General features: G+C 29.1%; 1 long non-coding RNA gene across 1 annotated transcript; it reads left to right on the top strand.

Annotated features, from left to right (window-relative positions):
* Positions 1-497: 497 nt before the first annotated feature.
* Positions 498-5,456, top strand: LOC127129095 (uncharacterized). The gene is made up of 2 exons (XR_007806156.1): positions 498-737; positions 5,213-5,456. It is a non-coding gene; the product is annotated as an uncharacterized LOC127129095 (long non-coding RNA).
* Positions 5,457-8,726: the final 3,270 nt, after the last annotated feature.

The following is an 8,726-nucleotide window of genomic DNA, read 5'->3' as shown; positions in this document are numbered from 1 at the left end:
TCCATATCAAACTAAATAATTAATTAATTAATTTTCAAAATATAATCTTAATTATTTTTTTGTCTTTATTTGATCACTTAATCATAATAATTAATTTAAAAGTATGACCACATAATAATTAGTAGAATGAAAGAATTAAATAATATTTAAATATAGTATATTCCAACACATTTTACACGGAGGTCTAATAGAAATTCGGTTCAATAGTATACCTTACTAATTTTCATAAAATTTATCATTTTGGATGGTATAATTATTGTCAAGAAACAATAATTATTTAATGATTTTATTAAAACAAAAAATATGAAATATATGTTTATTTTCTATCTTTATTTTTATAAAATTCATTTTTTTGACTAAAATGAATAAATGTTCATATGGAGACAACTTTTTAAAAGGTTGTGTTAGGTGAAACAATATTCTACTAGTTACTAGTATATGTATATATACATCCACTGTATGTCTAACTTAAATTATATTTCAAAGTTAGCACCATATTCGAATAACATGCTACAAATGATAATGGTGCAAAAAATTCTTTCCTACCTTCTCTTGATCAATGTTGCTCATTGGTATTGTTAATTAATGATGGGAAATCAAGTGCAACTGGCTTTCCCTCAGTAACACTAAGAGCAAATGGTGATTTCGTGCTACCTGAAAAGTTGATAAATTTGGAAGACAAGGCTCGAGAGTCTTGGCTGATAATATTTATTACAACACCAAAGAAATCATAGGAGGTCATGGTCGAAGGCACCATCATTCATTGCAACCTGGTAATGTTGGTCGTATTTTATCAGAAAACCCATCAGGTCCAGATCCCATTCATAACCCCGATTCCCCTAGTGCACGTGTTTATGGTTGATGTGTGGATGGAATAGATGTATTCAATATTTATAAAATAAATTGTGAGATTCTGTATACACTTGATGTACTAGTTCAATGTTAATAATTAAATGTTATAAACTCAAGTTATAGAGTTCATGAGTTATCTCTATTTATATTTCTCAACTATTAGCCTTTTTATTTCTCGTTGCATCGGTTTGGAATATCTATAATAATATCTATATTTTGCAAGTACAAAAATACTTTACAAAGTTATAGTTCTTTTTCAAAAATGTATTGATAAGTGCATAGATTATCAAAGGGGTTCATTCAATCAATTCCAAATCCAACCATTATGTAAATTGGAGCATGGAAAAAATATAGATACAATTACTGAATTTTCTTCCACCTTAAAGAATATCCTACCTGGCGATGTTTTCTATCACACTTTCTTAATATCACAAAACATTCTCTAGGGCCTTGGAATTAATATTGACCGGAACATGACACTTTGGCTAAAGGGTGCTTCTTGCTTACATCGTCATCTTCATCACCACTGATGTCATTATCCTTGTAGCACGACTCCCCACATTTTGGGCATTGGTTAAGTTTTTGATAATATTTCCTCTCTAATTGCAATAATTACAACATGCATATTTTTTGACATAATCCAAACAATTGGACACAATAGATTCTTGGCTTCAAAACTGTGGTTTGGACAAATTTCTACCTTCTAGAAGCATCTCTTTCAGCAATTCAAGAAATTATATTTTAAATTTTTATCTGTCCATCATCTTTTTTTCCTTCAAATCAAAAATATTAAAAAATAGTCGATATACATGTAAAATTTGTGAACCTCTTAAATAAAAACTAATCCTTCTCACTAAATAAAGTATCACACATATGGGCTTTCCGAAAAGAAGATTCTCCAATTTCACTGGTCATATCTTATAGTCTATCATCCATATCTACATTAACTTTGTATCTATGTGACTTCATAGTTTGGAATTCATCTACTTCAGCCTGTCACATCCATGTTGTATAATTTAGAATAAATTTTTCACAACCTAGGTGATTGAAAATTACTTTCTTTTAAAAAGAATACATTCCAACATATAACATAAGGACCATAAAAGATTCCATTGTTGTTGGAAGTGTTTTTTTCCGTGAATTCAAAAATTCAAGTATTGCTTCCACATACTTATAAGATAAATATGAAATCTACATTTTGTAGTATTTGGTGGAATCTCCCTCAACGGGTACTTATAATGTCTTCAACACTCTTTAGATAGAGAGAATAAGATAATACGCTTGTAGCACTATATACTAGGGACCATAACTTACATATATAGTGATGATCAGTTAGGATTCACGTTATTCAAAAATGGACAATATTGATATACTCATATTTGAGTCCATATCAAACTAAATAATTAATTAATTAATTTTCAAAATATAATCTTAATTATTTTTTTGTCTTTATTTGATCACTTAATCATAATAATTAATTTAAAAGTATGACCACATAATAATTAGTAGAATGAAAGAATTAAATAATATTTAAATATAGTATATTCCAACACATTTTACACGGAGGTCTAATAGAAATTCGGTTCAATAGTATACCTTACTAATTTTCATAAAATTTATCATTTTGGATGGTATAATTATTGTCAAGAAACAATAATTATTTAATGATTTTATTAAAACAAAAAATATGAAGTATATGTTTATTTTCTATCTTTATTTTTATAAAATTCATTTTTTTGGACTAAAATGAATAAATGTTCATATGGAGACAACTTTTTAAAAGGTTGTGTTAGGTGAAACAATATTCTACTAGTTACTAGTATATGTATATATACATCCACTGTATGTCTAACTTAAATTATATTTCAAAGTTAGCACCATATTCGAATAACATGCTACAAATGATAATGGTGCCAAACATTCTTTCCTACCTTCTCTTGATCAATGTTGCTCATTGGTATTGTTAATTAATGATGGGAAATCAAGTGCAACTGGCTTTCCCTCAGTAACACTAAGAGCAAATGGTGATTTCGTGCTACCTGAAAAGTTGATAAATTTGGAAGACAAGGCTCGAGAGTCTTGGCTGATAATATTTATTACAACACCAAAGAAATCATAGGAGGTCATGGTCGAAGCCACCATCATTCATTGCGACCAGGTAATGTTGGCCGTATTTTATCAAAAAACCCATCAGGTCCAGATCCCATTCATAACCCCGATTCCCCTAGTGCACGTGTTTATGGTTGATGTGTGGATGGAATAGATGTATTCAATATTTATAAAATAAATTGTGAGATTCTGTATACACTTGATGTACTAGTTCAATGTTAATAATTAAATGTTATAAACTCAAGTTATAGAGTTCATGAGTTATCTGTATTTATATTTCTCAACTATTAGCCTTTTTATTTCTCGTTGCATCGGTTTGGAATATCTATAATAATATCTATATTTTGCAAGTACAAAAATACTTTACAAAGTTATAGTTCTTTTTCAAAAATGTATTGATAAGTGCATAGATTATCAAAGGGGTTCATTCAATCAATTCCAAATCCAACCATTATGTAAATTGGAGCATGGAAAAAATATAGATACAATTACTGAATTTTCTTCCACCTTAAAGAATATCCTACCTGGCGATGTTTTCTATCACACTTTCTTAATATCACAAAACATTCTCTAGGGCCTTGGAATTAATATTGACCGGAACATGACACTTTGGCTAAAGGGTGCTTCTTGCTTACATCGTCATCTTCATCACCACTGATGTCATTATCCTTGTAGCACGACTCCCCACATTTTGGGCATTGGTTAAGTTTTTGATAATATTTCCTCTCTAATTGCAATAATTACAACATGCATATTTTTTGACATAATCCAAACAAGTGGACACAATAGATTCTTGGCTTCAAAACTGTGGTTTGGACAAATTTCTACCTTCTAGAAGCATCTCTTTCAGCAATTCAAGAAATTATATTTTAAATTTTTATCTGTCCATCATCTTTTTTTCCTTCAAATCAAAAATATTAAAAAATAGTCGATATACATGTAAAATTTGTGAACCTCTTAAATAAAAACTAATCCTTCTCACTAAATAAAGTATCACACATATGGGCTTTCCGAAAAGAAGATTCTCCAATTTCACTGGTCATATCTTATAGTCTATCATCCATATCTACATTAACTTTGTATCTATGTGACTTCATAGTTTGGAATTCATCTACTTCAGCCTGTCACATCCATGTTGTATAATTTAGAATAAATTTTTCACAACCTAGGTGATTGAAAATTACTTTCTTTTAAAAAGAATACATTCCAACATATAACATAAGGACCATAAAAGATTCCATTGTTGTTGGAAGTGTTTTTTTCCGTGAATTCAAAAAATTCAAGTATTGCTTCCACATACTTATAAGATAAATATGAAATCTACATTTTGTAGTATTTGGTGGAATCTCCCTCAACGGGTACTTATAATGTCTTCAACACTCTTTAGATAGAGAGAATAAGATAATACGCTTGTAGCACTATATACTAGGGACCATAACTTACATATATAGTGATGATCAGTTAGGATTCACGTTATTCAAAAATGGACAATATTGATATACTCATATTTGAGTCCATATCAAACTAAATAATTAATTAATTAATTTTCAAAATATAATCTTAATTATTTTTTTGTCTTTATTTGATCACTTAATCATAATAATTAATTTAAAAGTATGACCACATAATAATTAGTAGAATGAAAGAATTAAATAATATTTAAATATAGTATATTCCAACACATTTTACACGGAGGTCTAATAGAAATTCGGTTCAATAGTATACCTTACTAATTTTCATAAAATTTATCATTTTGGATGGTATAATTATTGTCAAGAAACAATAATTATTTAATGATTTTATTAAAACAAAAAATATGAAATATATGTTTATTTTCTATCTTTATTTTTATAAAATTCATTTTTTTTACTAAAATGAATAAATGTTCATATGGAAACAACTTTTTAAAAGGTTGTGTTAGGTGAAACAATATTCTACTAGTTACTAGTATATGTATATATACATCCACTGTATGTCTAACTTAAATTATATTTCAAAGTTAGCACCATATTCGAATAACATGCTACAAATGATAATGGTGCAAAAAATTCTTTCCTACCTTCTCTTGATCAATGTTGCTCATTGGTATTGTTAATTAATGATGGGAAATCAAGTGCAACTGGCTTTCCCTCAGTAACACTAAGAGCAAATGGTGATTTCGTGCTACTTGAAAAAGTTGATAAATTTGGAAGACAAGGCTCGAGAGTCTTGGCTGATAATATTTATTACAACACCAAAGAAATCATAGGAGGTCATGGTCGAAGCCACCATCATTCATTGCGACCAGGTAATGTTGGCCGTATTTTATCAAAAAACCCATCAGGTCCAGATCCCATTCATAACCCCGATTCCCCTAGTGCACGTGTTTATGGTTGATGTGTGGATGGAATAGATGTATTCAATATTTATAAAATAAATTGTGAGATTCTGTATACACTTGATGTACTAGTTCAATGTTAATAATTAAATGTTATAAACTCAAGTTATAGAGTTCATGAGTTATCTCTATTTATATTTCTCAACTATTAGCCTTTTTATTTCTCGTTGCATCGGTTTGGAATATCTATAATAATATCTATATTTTGCAAGTACAAAAATACTTTACAAAGTTATAGTTCTTTTTCAAAAATGTATTGATAAGTGCATAGATTATCAAAGGGGTTCATTCAATCAATTCCAAATCCAACCATTATGTAAATTGGAGCATGGAAAAAATATAGATACAATTACTGAATTTTCTTCCACCTTAAAGAATATCCTACCTGGCGATGTTTTCTATCACACTTTCTTAATATCACAAAACATTCTCTAGGGCCTTGGAATTAATATTGACCGGAACATGACACTTTGGCTAAAGGGTGCTTCTTGCTTACATCGTCATCTTCATCACCACTGATGTCATTATCCTTGTAGCACGACTCCCCACATTTTGGGCATTGGTTAAGTTTTTGATAATATTTCCTCTCTAATTGCAATAATTACAACATGCATATTTTTTGACATAATCCAAACAATTGGACACAATAGATTCTTGGCTTCAAAACTGTGGTTTGGACAAATTTCTACCTTCTAGAAGCATCTCTTTCAGCAATTCAAGAAATTATATTTTAAATTTTTATCTGTCCATCATCTTTTTTTCCTTCAAATCAAAAATATTAAAAAATAGTCGATATACATGTAAAATTTGTGAACCTCTTAAATAAAAACTAATCCTTCTCACTAAATAAAGTATCACACATATGGGCTTTCCGAAAAGAAGATTCTCCAATTTCACTGGTCATATCTTATAGTCTATCATCCATATCTACATTAACTTTGTATCTATGTGACTTCATAGTTTGGAATTCATCTACTTCAGCCTGTCACATCCATGTTGTATAATTTAGAATAAATTTTTCACAACCTAGGTGATTGAAAATTACTTTCTTTTAAAAAGAATACATTCCAACATATAACATAAGGACCATAAAAGATTCCATTGTTGTTGGAAGTGTTTTTTTCCGTGAATTCAAAAAATTCAAGTATTGCTTCCACATACTTATAAGATAAATATGAAATCTACATTTTGTAGTATTTGGTGGAATCTCCCTCAACGGGTACTTATAATGTCTTCAACACTCTTTAGATAGAGAGAATAAGATAATACGCTTGTAGCACTATATACTAGGGACCATAACTTACATATATAGTGATGATCAGTTAGGATTCACGTTATTCAAAAATGGACAATATTGATATACTCATATTTGAGTCCATATCAAACTAAATAATTAATTAATTAATTTTCAAAATATAATCTTAATTATTTTTTTGTCTTTATTTGATCACTTAATCATAATAATTAATTTAAAAGTATGACCACATAATAATTAGTAGAATGAAAGAATTAAATAATATTTAAATATAGTATATTCCAACACATTTTACACGGAGGTCTAATAGAAATTCGGTTCAATAGTATACCTTACTAATTTTCATAAAATTTATCATTTTGGATGGTATAATTATTGTCAAGAAACAATAATTATTTAATGATTTTATTAAAACAAAAAATATGAAGTATATGTTTATTTTCTATCTTTATTTTTATAAAATTCATTTTTTTTGACTAAAATGAATAAATGTTCATATGGAGACAACTTTTTAAAAGGTTGTGTTAGGTGAAACAATATTCTACTAGTTACTAGTATATGTATATATACATCCACTGTATGTCTAACTTAAATTATATTTCAAAGTTAGCACCATATTCGAATAACATGCTACAAATGATAATGGTGCAAAAAATTCTTTCCTACCTTCTCTTGATCAATGTTGCTCATTGGTATTGTTAATTAATGATGGGAAATCAAGTGCAACTGGCTTTCCCTCAGTAACACTAAGAGCAAATGGTGATTTCGTGCTACCTGAAAAGTTGATAAATTTGGAAGACAAGGCTCGAGAGTCTTGGCTGATAATATTTATTACAACACCAAAGAAATCATAGGAGGTCATGGTCGAAGCCACCATCATTCATTGCAACCTGGTAATGTTGGTCGTATTTTATCAAAAACCCATCAGGTCCAGATCCCATTCATAACCCCGATTCCCCTAGTGCACGTGTTTATGGTTGATGTGTGGATGGAATAGATGTATTCAATATTTATAAAATAAATTGTGAGATTCTGTATACACTTGATGTACTAGTTCAATGTTAATAATTAAATGTTATAAACTCAAGTTATAGAGTTCATGAGTTATCTCTATTTATATTTCTCAACTATTAGCCTTTTTATTTCTCGTTGCATCGGTTTGGAATATCTATAATAATATCTATATTTTGCAAGTACAAAAATACTTTACAAAGTTATAGTTCTTTTTCAAAAATGTATTGATAAGTGCATAGATTATCAAAGGGGTTCATTCAATCAATTCCAAATCCAACCATTATGTAAATTGGAGCATGGAAAAAATATAGATACAATTATTGAATTTTCTTCCACCTTAAAGAATATCCTACCTGGCGATGTTTTCTATCACACTTTCTTAATATCACAAAACATTCTCTAGGGCCTTGGAATTAATATTGACAGGAACATGACACTTTGGCTAAAGGGTGCTTCTTGCTTACATCGTCATCTTCATCACCACTGATGTCATTATCCTTGTAGCACGACTCCCCACATTTTGGGCATTGGTTAAGTTTTTGATAATATTTCCTCTCTAATTGCAATAATTACAACATGCATATTTTTTGACATAATCCAAACAATTGGACACAATAGATTCTTGGCTTCAAAACTGTGGTTTGGACAAATTTCTACCTTCTAGAAGCATCTCTTTCAGCAATTCAAGAAATTATATTTTAAATTTTTATCTGTCCATCATCTTTTTTTCCTTCAAATCAAAAATATTAAAAAATAGTCGATATACATGTAAAATTTGTGAACCTCTTAAATAAAAACTAATCCTTCTCACTAAATAAAGTATCACACATATGGGCTTTCCGAAAAGAAGATTCTCCAATTTCACTGGTCATATCTTATAGTCTATCATCCATATCTACATTAACTTTGTATCTATGTGACTTCATAGTTTGGAATTCATCTACTTCAGCCTGTCACATCCATGTTGTATAATTTAGAATAAATTTTTCACAACCTAGGTGATTGAAAATTACTTTCTTTTAAAAGAATACATTCCAACATATAACATAAGGACCATAAAGATTCCATTGTTGTTGGAAGTGTTTTTTTCCGTGAATTCAAAAAATTCAAGTATTGCTT

The sequence above is a fragment of the Lathyrus oleraceus genome, chromosome 3 (assembly GCF_024323335.1).
Source record: "Lathyrus oleraceus cultivar Zhongwan6 chromosome 3, CAAS_Psat_ZW6_1.0, whole genome shotgun sequence".
In the NCBI taxonomy this organism is placed as follows: domain Eukaryota; kingdom Viridiplantae; phylum Streptophyta; class Magnoliopsida; order Fabales; family Fabaceae; genus Lathyrus; species Lathyrus oleraceus.
The sequence above is the reverse complement of the archived record's forward strand: the minus strand, read 5'-3'. Positions and strand labels throughout refer to the sequence as shown.